This window comes from Stegostoma tigrinum, chromosome 12 (assembly GCF_030684315.1).
Source record: "Stegostoma tigrinum isolate sSteTig4 chromosome 12, sSteTig4.hap1, whole genome shotgun sequence".
Taxonomy (NCBI): Eukaryota; Metazoa; Chordata; class Chondrichthyes; order Orectolobiformes; family Stegostomatidae; genus Stegostoma; species Stegostoma tigrinum.
Genome location: NC_081365.1, coordinates 39646087 through 39659066, shown reverse-complemented (window position 1 = coordinate 39659066; position 12980 = coordinate 39646087). Strand labels below are relative to the sequence as shown.

The following is a 12980-nucleotide window of genomic DNA, read 5'->3' as shown; positions in this document are numbered from 1 at the left end:
ACACACCAAAATATTTCTTCAATAAAATTTGGGTTAACTTGCATCCTAAGATGATAGGAACTTTTATTTGGGATGATCTGTGCAGCATTCACAGGTGTTGAACTATCTTTGAAGGCAATGTCAGAAATCCTGGTGGATTGTGTTCATAGAGTTATAGAGGATGTACAATATAGAAACAGACCCTTCAGTCCAACTCGTCCATATTGATCAGAAATTCTGAATCAATCCAGTCCCACTTGCCAACATTTGGCCATATCCCTCAAATGTTATAGAGTATGTGATACTGTTTGACGTTGACTCTTCAGTGCAAGTAAATATTATTTCTTTTCTGATAAGGCTTTGAGCAAACTGTGAGAACTGTCCAGATGGAAGATCACAAACTAACATTGTTAACCCTATTTCATTCTGTAGAGGTGTTGTCTAACCCAGTGAGAATATCCAGAATATTTTGTTTTTATTCCTCATTTTCAACAATCACAGTATTGAACTGTTGCTTTGGAATGGTAACATATCTTTAACAATACACCCTGGCAGGTCAAGTCATGATGAAACATGGCAGTCGTTTTGTATGGGAAAAGTCAGTGCTGTGCCAGAGAGCAAACTCAACAATATGAGCTTTGGAGCAGACACCACAATGTCACCTTGTAAGGAGAATGACTTTTACCAACATTAATTTTTTTCTCCTTTATTCGTTAACGGGGTGAGGGCATCTCTGACTAGGCAGCTTTTATTACCCATCTCTCTCGCCGAAAGGGCAGTTGAGAGTCATCAACGTCGCTGTGGGTCTGGAATCACATGTAGGCCAGACCAGGTAAGGATGGCAGTTTCCTTCCCTGAAGGACATTAGTGAACCAGATGGGTTTTTCCTGACAATTGATTCATGATCATCATTAGATTCTTAATTCCAGAAATTTTTTTGAATTGAAGTTCTACCATTGCCATGGTAGGATTCAAACCCTGGTCCCCAGAATGTTGTCTGGGTCTCTGGATTAACAGACCAGCAATAATACCATAAGGCCTTTGCCTCCCCACAATATCTCTCTTTGGATTTTTTTTTACCTTGAGTTACAGTTAATCACTTAAATATGAGCCTTAAGATTTGTTGTGTGAAACATGTTTTCAATGTCACATTTAAAACTTTCATGATAATACTTTAAATTGTTTTCAAATTTGTATGATTCAAACAACGGTACCTTTCCACAATAAACAGGCAGGACAAAGCATGGTTGAAATGCAGTTTTAGTGATTATTTACTTTCATACAAAGTAAATTATGTGGCAAGCATTTCAAAGGAGGAAAGAAATGATAATAATATTTTAACACTTCAGTTGCCAGACAAAGTGAATCAAAGTAACTTTCACTTTTTAATTCCTGTGTGTGCTTTGATGCTGCGGGGTGGAAATTATGGGGCGGTCAAGATAATGGAATTAAGCATAGAATCGGATTAGCAATTATCTTACAAAGCAGGCTTGAGGACTGAATTGTTTAATCCTGTTCCTAATTCATGCGTGAACTTACTGCAAAATGAAAGACATAAGTACCGTTCCACCGTCACACATAGAATTCAAATAATGCTTGTCTTCCTGCTGGATATCACAGATCTGAGTCTTGACGAACTGAGGAGATAGTTCAGTCACATGAAATGTATCATTCTCTACAGAGCCAATGCTATTTAAAAATGCCCGCACTAATATTTTGATCACATATATAATGCAATAATAAAATGAGCAAAAACAGACGTTGCTGGAAAAGCTCAGCAGGTGGTGCAGCAGCTGTGAAGAAAAATCAAAGTTAATGTTTCGGGTTCAGACCCAAAATGTTAACTCTGATTTTTCTTTACAGCTGCTGCCAGGCCTGCTGAGCTTTTCCACTAGCTTCTATTTTTGTTCTTCATTTACAGCATTGGCAGTTCTTTCAGGTTTTATTTATTAAAAATAACATATTGGTAATTTGAATTAGTTAACGTAAATCAATTTCAAAGCCAAATAAAGGAAAGCTATATTCTCAAGTTGGGCAAGAGTTTTAAAGAATATTTATGCATTTTCTCCTTTTTTAAGGGATAGAAAATAAATCCTATTATATGTAACATGAGGAGGAATTACTTTAATATTGGGCTACCTTTCAATGACCAATATTCCTATTGTTCTTTCTCATAACTTTAAATTAATTATAAAATGAATAATTATTGTTGGATTATGTTATCATGCTGTAGGCCATGCCAATTGTGACTATTAAATTGGGCTCTGTATTCACACAAGCCTCACCTTACGACAAGAACATGTTGTTTCTGCAGGAATATTATAAATTGTTTAACATGCAAGCTAGTGTGACATGATGCTGTATTTTAATATATGCAAACTGTAGAGATGGCAAGCCTCCATGGGTTGTAACAAAGAATAAATATGCTATCTGCCAGTTCATACTCTAAAGTTCCTAATTCAAAATGCTAGTAGTGGCTACCTTTTTAAATTTTTTTCTGTATCTTGCTTGCACCACTCACCCATTCATAAAAATCTTAAAAGCACAGAATAGTAATATTCTCCTACAAATGGAGGAAAGGCTCCTTCTTGGCTTAGCAGTTCTAATTACCTCAGCGGGTGCTGGGAACACTGGCCTAGCCTTCATGCATAGTGTGTTAATACAGAAATGGGTTTTGCTGCTCTCCTTTTTAGAATCCATTACTTTAAGTTTATTTATTTCCTTTCACAGTAGGTTATTAAAAAACATAGACACACAAAAGGGTTACTTGTGTTCTGTTCACTGAAGTGATTTCTCAAATTAATCTGGCATTAGCAAACTATTATCTTATTAAGTAATCTGAAAAGACCTTGCTGCATTTCTAAGAGCTGATGTCACTAATTATCTAGTTTTTACTTCAAAGATTCATCCCTTTAAGTGCCTTGGACGAAGTATGCTCATAACTACTTTGGCTCTGTACAGTAGTTCTTGTCTGTTTGAACTGTGTGCATCTCAACAATGGGCTAAAAAAGGAGCAGGAACTCACCGGAACTAATTTCACTGGAATCCAGATTTTTTCCTACAGCTATGCCTTCTAAGCTTTTGAAGCAGACAGATAAGAGCTGTGTTATATTGAGCGAAGATTGATATTATTTTAGAATAACCATTGACTCCTATTAACTTGGCATTTCTGAAGTGTATAATACATATATAATTATTCAGTGGGGAGTAAATTACATTAGAATTTTATGACAATAATATTCATTTGTTAAATTGAAGTACTCGTGTGTCTCATCAGCCCAATTGTGAGCTTACAACTCACTGATGATGAGAATAATGAACACAGTTTTGACATTGATGGGTGAACATATTTTAGATTCATGTACAGAGTCAAGAAGGTCCTCCTGTGGTTAGTTTCTACTAGAAAAATTGAAATTTTATGAGCTCTTTCCAGGTTGTTGAATGAATGATGTAAATTGTATCGAGGAGCATTTGTTGTAGCTAGCAGGTCCAGGATGGGAGACAAATTTCTAGGCTCCATTTTATATAGCACAACAGTTTCCTGTAACTAACATGAGGAACCTCAAAGCTGGCAGGTCAGATCTGGAATCAAGGCTGGCAGGTAGGATCAGGAATCAGGGACTGAGGGTAGGATCAGGAATCAAGTCACTGAGTGAGGCAGACAAGAGACAAGGTTAATAGTTCATACTAGTGAGTAGATTTCTTAGTGCTGAAAAAGAAGGGCCAGCCCAGCTACAACAAACTCTCCCCGTGATTCATAAAGATTCTGCGGAAACGTCACATGTTTGGTCTCGGCCTCATCCGGCCACTGCACCAGATTTATGTTAGAATTGGTCCAGCCTGGAATGTAAAATGGCAATTCAGTTCTGGCCTTGAGTAGGTTCCACATACCCTCCTGTTCCTTTTCTCAGGTAAATCCAGATAGCATGGTCTAAGAACTCTGCACAAGCTGCCCTATGAATAGCATTCATTCCATTCATTCCAATGGGCCAGGATTAAAATCTACTGCTTCAGATGAGTTTATTAAGTGGGAGTCTGATCCTATCTAAAAGCTATTTAAATATTGTACCCCAAACCACTGAGGTTACTGATGTCTGCTATGAATTGGAAATATTATTGTTTTCATGAAAGGTTTAAATGTCAGAAAAATTAAACCCCAATTGTTAACCAGTACCTGGGAATCCCATGCAGTGTACAAAGCCATTTCAATTCCTGGGCCTGGTCAGCTAACCAAGCAGCAGTGATATTGAATCCTGTGAGCAGGAATCTGATACCTCCGTGAGTTAATATTGTAACTATGCTGTGTACCTGTGAAGCAGCCTAGTGGGTAGAGTGCAAAATTCTTCTGAAATAAACTACAGAGAGACTGCAGGATAAAAAAAAAACTAGTAAACAAGCCAAACACTGAAAATAAACATAGCTGCAGACAACAATCAGATCTTGAAGATCTGTGGACACAAGAGACCAGTCCCTGGCATAAATTTAGTGTTGGAGATGACATTTAGAAAACAGACGTCTACTAGATGAGACAGGCAGGGACAAGGTTAGGAAATGCCCCAGCAAGATCTATTCCACAATATTTTTGGGTCTGATAGGAGTCTAGGTTTTTGGAATTAAAATTATGTTATAGTTCAGGCTTAATCATCAACCTGTGATTTTTGAATGTAAAATATCACCACCGGCCTCACCTGAGTTGCTTGTTTTGAAGTGAGCAAAACGCCAGCAGGTGGAAATGTCTCAGAAATTCAGCATGGTCCCAGCTAGCTGTCAATTTAATGACACATTGGCCCTATTTAGGCCTATTGAGTGGTTTCAGAGCCCAGGCCAAGGTGCCAGGGTTCTTCCAGTGGGTCAGTGAGAACATATCTGTAGCGTTGTGGTGCTGAGCTAGAAGTGCAAAAAGATTTATGATGCAATCAAAGTTTATAGTGAGTTAGCATAAATCAGTTCAGAGACTGTTCTTCACTTGGGGGAAGGGGAATATGAAACTGACTTTGCCATTGATGAACTGGGAAGATAATCATAGCCAGAACCATTATATTAGAGTGTAACAAAGAAGTAAAAGGCAGAAAAAAGAATGTGGATGCTAATACAATTGTTTTGAGGAAGTTTCGAATTAGAATTAGTTCCATTGTTTATTCCCATGAGTACAGTGAAAAGTTTACAAGTAGCCACTTATGGTGCCATCCTAGGCACCAAGGTACAGATTCTGAAATACAAATTCTTATGGGAATAAAATTAGAAAAATAAAATGTCCAGCAATAAGTCAGAAAAATAGGGGAATAAGAGTTCAAAATAACAGTCCTTCCAACCCAGACTGTGTCAGGCTTCACCTCGAGGCTGGGAGTCCGAGTCCACGCTGTGGACGGGGAGGCCAAGTCCATGTTGAAGTTGGAAGTCGCGTCCACACTGAGGCCAAGAAGTTGAGTCTGCTCTGAGGTCGGGAGTCCACACCAGCTTTCACCCCGGATGATCTCTGATGCTGCTCGAGGACGGGAGGCAGAAAGGAAGAAAAGGTGAAAAGAGAGAGAGAATAAGAAAAGAAAGCCCTACTTTCAGGAGTCCTACTCAACTGCCATTTTGGACACTTATACCCTTAATTCAATAATTATTTCTTGTAAGATGATTACTTTTTAAAAAATTACATGGACACGTACAAACACATCTTGAAACGAAGGGCACTTGCTAAGGAAAGGTCACTGGGAAAAACAGGAACAATTTTGCCCCTCTGAGGAGCAGGGAACTTGGATATCATACCTTCTGAAGAACCTTCGGAGAGAAGTTGCACGGAGGGAAAAGATAGTAGATTGTAGTTGATTGTAGTTTAGAGCCAAATGAGAAATTATTTGAGATCTGCCTGAGAGGCAGCAAGCCTCTGCTCTCTTGCTTTCTGTGCAACTCCTTTCAGCATGGGCTGAAAACCAAGCAGAAGTCATGGAGAATTCCAGGAGAAGATTTGTTGGAATATTCCTCAATGTTTGAAGCAAAGGGGGTTTAGTCAGCTACAACTGTTCCAGGAAGATACCACGGTGCTAGCAGCTTGCTCATGCACAGAATAACTAAAGAGTCAGAACACCATTTGGAGCAGAGTGTTCATCCTTTTTACATGAGTTTAATTATTACTGGATGAATGTACTTTAAAGTTGACACACTGCAGGGCTTTCAGTTTTTGGGCTGAAAGTTACCAAGAATCAGCTGCATGTAAATTTCTGAATGTCAACTTCCATAGAGAATGTCTCTGTGAGCGCTTGAGTTATTTCACACGGTTCTCCATTGTTTACCTAATTACATTTGCACCATGCCTCAATGGCACTGCAATTGCTTTATCTTGTGTTCACCATCAGGGAAGTATTCACCACTACCAGCATATTTAAAGCACAATTGTGCATCAGGTCAATCACCGCCAGCCAGAAACTCACCTTCACAGTTTGACTTTGGGAAGAATTGCTCCAGACACGGCCAACAGAAAATGCCACCTGGCTGACAAGAACCTGGAGGATAAAGGTTGGAGAAGAAGGCAGACCAGTTTTCCTCAGGCCTGCCAGAGGAGACAATGGCACCATACCCTGCTGACCTGGTCTGACATTGCCATCCAAGTCAGTATCCATGGTCTGGAAGATGCCCAACAATGCAGGAAGATGGTTTATGACCTCCTGCACTTTGCAAGGACAAGTGCCACCATCTTCTCTCCAATACGTCACACTCACTCTGACTCTGCTGCTGTACACAGCTTCACCATGAGTCATGCTGTAACACTCTCTTAGTTGCACGCAGCATCTTCCCTCACCTGGTCTTACCCAAACCAAACCCCAGACCCCTGGAAAAACCACACAACCAGCCCAGCTCTTCCCCTCCACCCACTGCATCCCAAAACTAGTCCAACCTGTCTCTGCCTCCCTAACCTGTTCTTCCTCTCACCCATCCCTTCCTCCCACCCCAAGCCGCACCTCCATCTCCTACCTACTAACCTCATCCCACCTCCTTGACCTGTCCATCTTCCCTGGGCTGACCTATCCCCTCTCCACCTATCTTCTTTTCTCTCCATCTTCGGTCCGCCTCCCCCTCTCTCCCTATTTATTCCAGAACCCTCACCCCATCCCCCTCTCTGATGAAGGGTCTAGGCCTGAAACGTCAGCTTTTGTGCTCCTGAGATGCTGCTGGGCCTGCTGTGTTCATCCAGCCTCACATTTCGTTGTCTCGGATTCTCCAGCATCTGCAGTTCCCATTATCACTCACCCAGACCACTAACCTTCCTTCTACATTTCAAAGTTACTCACTCAGGACACCTCATCACCTTTCCCCACTTCACAAAACTAACAGCTGTACCAACTACTTTCATCTGCCTCAATTTCTGCCTTTGTGTCATTTCAGGAGAAAAAGGCCCACAACAGGGTTAAGACAGCATATGGTATACTTTATTAGTTGAAGCTTTTGAGTTTAAGAGCAGGGGTGTTATGCTGGAACTGTATAAAGTGTTGGTTAGGTCACAGAAAGAGTACTGTATGCTGTTCTGGAGCTTACTTTATAGGAGGGATGTGATTGCACTGGAGAGGGTGCACAGGGGATTTATCAGGATGTTACCTGGGCTGGAGAGCTCTAGTTATGAAGGGAGATTGGACAGATCTAAGTGCAGAGGGAATATGATTGGGATGTATAAAATTATGAGGGACGCAGATAAGCTAAACAGGAAGAAATGTAACCCCTTAATGGAGGGATCGATGACTGAGGGAATATATTTAAGGGCTGTGGTTTTGAGGAGAAGTGGGGGATAGCATTTTCATCTAGAGGCTGGTGAGAATCTAGAACTCAGTACCTCTAAGGGTTGTAGTGGTTGAAACTCTCATAACAAGTAAGAAGTATTTAGATGTGCACTTGAAATGTCAAAGCATACAAAGATAAGGAATAAGGTGCTGGAAAATAGAAATAGAATTGTAGTTGATTGTTTTTGACTGGTGCAGATTCAATGGGCCAATGGGTCTCTTCTCTGCTGTAGATCTCTATAATTCAGGAAACATTGGAGGAGTATGCCAAAGCTCTCTGTACCATGCTTCCTTGGGCATGTGTGTATCTGACCATCTCTATGAACCGGTGAGGTATCACCATGGAGACCCAGATCCAGCAATCTCGGAGTCTGCTTGACGTGCACACGTGCCTTCACTCCATTGATCCAGGCATGAGTAATTAACACCAAGAGCAAATGATAATACAATGACGGAGATTGGTCCTTTGGTGTAAGTAGACCCACAAAGCCGTTAGGGCAAGAGTTCCAGGATTTTGATTCTTCAACACTGAAGGAATAATGATATATTTCGCAGTCTGGATGGTGAGCGTATTAGAAGGGAACTTGAAGGTGGTGGTGTTCATATCTATCTGTTGACCTTATCCTTTTAGAAGGAATTGGTTGTGGGTTTGGAAGGTGCTATCTAAGGATCCTTGGTGATTTTCTGCAGCGAATCCTATAAATGGTACACTACTGCTATTGACCTTCAGTGGTGGAGAGAATGAATGTTTATGGATGTGGTGTCAATCAAGCTGGTTGCTTTATCCTGGCTGATGTCGAGCCTCTTGAATGTCATTGGAACTGCACTCAATCATGCTAGTGTGGAGTGTTCGGTCACATCCCTGCCTTGGGCTTTGTAGATAATAAACAGGCATCAGAGGAGTCAGGAGGTGAATTACTCCCTGCAAAATTATTGGTCTCTGACTTGGTCTTGTTACTGCACTTATATAACTAGTCCAGATCAGTTTCCAGTCAACGTTAACCACCAGTATATTGATACTGGTTAGATTTAGTGATGCTGATGCTTTTGAATGTCAAGGGCCAATGGTTAGATTCTCTTTTGTTGGGGGTGGTCATTGCCTAGCACTTGTATGGTATGAATGTTATTTGCCACTTGTCAGTCTAAGCTGGATATTGCCTCAGATACTTGGCATGGACTACTTGAGTATCTGACAAATCGAGAATGAAGCTGAACATCGTGCGATCACCAATGAACATGTCCATTTCTGACATTATGATGGTGAGAAGTTCATTGATGAAACAGCTGGGGTTTATTAGATCTAGGACACTACACTGAAGAACTCCTGCAGAGATGTCCTGAAGTTGAGAACACTGACCTCCAACAACCACAACCATCTTCCCATGTGACAGGTATGACTCTAACCAGCAGAGAGTTTCACGCTGATTCCAATTGACTCCAGTATTGGTCCTTGGTGTCACACTTTTTGTGGTGTGACAGAGTTCCTCTCATACAAAAGATGAAGCTCAATTCTGGTATCTGTCTGTTGTAAGAATAGTTGTCAAGTATCAGGCTCAAAGTGAATGCTTCAAGGAACTAAAGAGCTGAAAGACCTCATCTGACAACAGCAAAAATTGATTTGACCTGATAAATCATCTTTTTCCAAACTGAAGAGAAGGGGTAGAATTGTGACATGCAGTCTGAGAGTGTAAATACTCTGACACTGATTTAATGCCGACTTAGCTGAAGTTGGATTCTTTAAAGGGGGAAACTTTTAATCATCATAGAATAATATGTTTGCACTAGATGGTGTATAGTTATTAGTAAAAAAATGTATCATTTGATGTAATTTTTGATAGGAGATTTACGGCACTGTAATCAAAATAGTATGAAAATCATTTTTGCCCCTTATTTCTGTGTTATATTTTGACATAGGTATTCAGGAAACCCATAGTTTTCAACTGACAATTGCAGACAGCCAAAAGTCCAGGAAATTATTTTCAGAACAGGGGAAGGAAGAAAGCATTTACCACTTTTGCCCAAAGTATAAATTCTTCATATAACCTTGTTCAATAAAAACACTTTAAATGGCACGTAGAAGGCATAGTTTACAACATGTCAGAAACAAAACTTGTTATGATGTCAAATTTGAAGTGGAATTCTCTATACCTTCTAATAAAAGGTGACAGTACTATTCTTCAGTGACCAATAGAAAAAACCTAAAAATAAAAAAGACTGTTGCTTTATTTCCTAAAAATCTCTTCCAAATACTTTCACTATGACAATGCACTGCTTCTTTGCTTTCACAGTCATGATGTGGAGGTGTCAGTGCTAGAATGGGGTGAACAAGATCAGAAATAACATGACATCAGGTTATAGTCCAATGGGGTTATTTGAAAACACAAGCTTTCTGGGCCTTGCTCTTTCTTTAGTTGCCAGTGAAGTGGGATGAGACACAGAATATGAAAGTAAAAGCTTAAAGGGTTCCACCACTGATGAGGATATATTAAACAAACTGAAGATGTTGTTAAATCTTTAATCAATTAGAATGCTTTAAGTCATTGACATGAAAATGAAAAATTCCAAAATCCTTTCAAGTCACTGGCTGGAGACAAGTAAAGGTTACATCAGTGTAAAGAAGAGATGACAATTTAGGTCAAACAATGCATGTTAGGTGTGAGGACTTGTTTAGAATCTGTTTGTGTGTTGGTATGGAGTAATGGCAGAAACAGAGGATGAGAAAAAGTGGATGAGAAACAGATGATGAGAAACAGGATGAGAAAGAGGGTGGCAGAAACAGAGCATGAGAAACAGAATGGAAGAAACAGAGAAGGAATCAGCAGATGAGAAATCGAGTGGCAGAAACAGAGGATAATAAACAGCTGACAAGAACCAGAGGATGAGAAACAGAGGATGAGAAAGAGAGCATGGAAACAGGGGGGCGGAAACAGAGAGACAAAAACAGATGACTAGAAACAGCGGCTGATAAACAGAGGATAACAGGACATAAACAGATTGGTAAAAACAGATGAGGAGAAAGAGATTATGAGAAACAGAGTGGCATAAAGGGAGGATGAGAAATGAAGGATGTCAAACAGAGGATGAGGAACAGAAGATGAGAAGGAGAGTGGCAGAAACAAAGGTTGTGACACAGAGGATGTGAAACAAAGTGGCAGAAGCAAACGATGAGAATTAGAGGTGGTGAAACATTGGCAGGAACACATGAAAAACAGATGAGGATGCACAGGGTGGTAGAAAGGACAGGATATGTAACAGATGAGGAGAAACAGAGTGGCATAAGCAGAGGATGAGAAGCAGAGAGGCAGAAGCAGAGGATCAGAAACTAGATCAGAAACAGTGGTAGAAAAAGAGGATGAGAAGCAGAGTGGCTGAAACTGTTGATGAGAAAAAAAGAAGAATCACAGTGTGAGAAACAAAGCTTGAGAAACAGAGGATGAGAAACAATGGCAGAAACAGAAAAGGAAACAGCAGATAAGAAAGATAGTGGCAGAAACAGTGGATGAGAAAGAGATGATAAGAAACAGAGGATAAGACACAGATTCTTAGAAAGGGAGTGACCAAAATGAAGAATGAAAAACAAAGGATGAGAAACAACATGGCAGAAACAGAGAAGGGAATAGAAGATAAGAAACAGAGTGGCAGAAACAGAGGATCAGAAACAGTAGATCAGAAACAAAGTGGTAGAAAGAGATGATGTGAAACAGAGTTGCAGAAACAAAGGATGAGAAACCAAAGATGAGAAGCCAAGTGTGAGAAACAGCATTAAAAAAAAAGAGAATGAGAAACAGAGACTGAGAAGCAGAGTAGAAAAAAACGAAGGATGAGAAACAGCTTATTAGAAAGAGAGTGACAGAAACAAATAAAAAACAGAGGATGAGAAACAGAGGATGGGAAACAGCCAATGAGAAACAGGAAGACAGAAACCGAGGATTAGAAAAAGAGGGTGGGGAACAGAGTAACACAAACAGGGGACGTGCAACACTGGATGAGAAACAGTGACAGAAAAAACATGATGAGAAACAGAGTGAGGGAAACAGAGGATGAGAAAGAGTGGATGATGAAAATGTGGCAGAAACAGTGATAGAAACATAGAAAAATAACGAGAAGAAACAGTGACAGAAACAGGATTAGAAACAGGGTGGCAGAAGAAGAGGATGAGAAACAGATGACAGGAAACAGATAATGAGGAAGACAGTGGCAGAAACTAAGGGTGACAAACCGAGGATGAGAAACAGAGTGGTAGAAACAGATGAAGAGAAAGAGAGGATGAGAAACAGAGAGTGACATAAAGAGAGAATGAGAAAGATGACATGCCAAACATAGGATGACAAACAAAAAATGAAAAGCAGAGCAGCAGAAACACAGTTAAACAGAGAATGACAAAGAGTGTGGCAGAAAGAGAGGATGAGAAAAACAAGATGAGAAAAAGAGGATGTGGACCGGGTTAGCAGAAACAGAGGATGTGCAACAGGGAATGAGAAACAGAGTGGCAGAAACTGAGGGTGAGAAACAGAGGATGGGAAACAGGAAGACAGAAACAAATTATTAGAAAAAGAGGGCATGGAATAGAGTAGCAGAAACAGAGGATGTGCAAAACTGGATGAGAAAGAGAGTGGCAGAAACAAATGTTGAGAAACAGAATGGGGGAAACAAAGGATGAGAAAGAAGAATGATAAAAAACGTGGCAGAAACAGACAATAAGAAACAGATGATGAAAAACCGAGTGGAAGAAGCAGGGGATGAGAAACCCAATAGGAAACAGAGGATTAGAAGCAGATGATGAGAAACAGAATGGCAAAAACAGTGGATGAGACAGATGACAGGAAACAGAGGATGTAAAAGACAGTGGCAGAAACTAAGGACGATAAGGATGAGAAACAGAGAGGCAGAAACTGAGGAGCATTAAATAGAGGAGGAAAATCAGGCCAGTAGAAACGGATGTGCAGAAACAGAGTACAAGAAACAGCATCAGAATCAGATGATGAGAAACAGACAATGAGAGGCAGAGGATGAGAAAGAGAGGAGGAGAGAGGGAGAATGAGTTGATGAGAGACAGAGGATGAGAAACCAAGTGGAAGAAACAGAGTGAATCAGAAACAAAGTGGTTGAAACACATTGGGAGAAACAGAATGACAGAAATGCACAATCAGAAACAGACGATGAGAAACAGACTGGCAGAAGAGGATGAGAAACAGAGTTGCAGAAACAGAGGATAAGAAACAGAGAATGACAAAGTGTTGC

The 12980-nt window shown here is 40.3% G+C and overlaps 1 long non-coding RNA gene across 1 annotated transcript in view; it reads right to left on the bottom strand.

Moving 5' to 3' along the window:
* Positions 1 to 5261: 5261 nt before the first annotated feature.
* Positions 5262 to 12980, bottom strand: part of LOC132210439 (uncharacterized) — a 64313-nt gene continuing 56594 nt past the window's right edge. The window contains exon 4 of the long non-coding RNA XR_009446553.1: positions 5262 to 5461. This is a non-coding gene — a long non-coding RNA (uncharacterized LOC132210439). The remainder of the gene's footprint in view (positions 5462 to 12980) is intronic.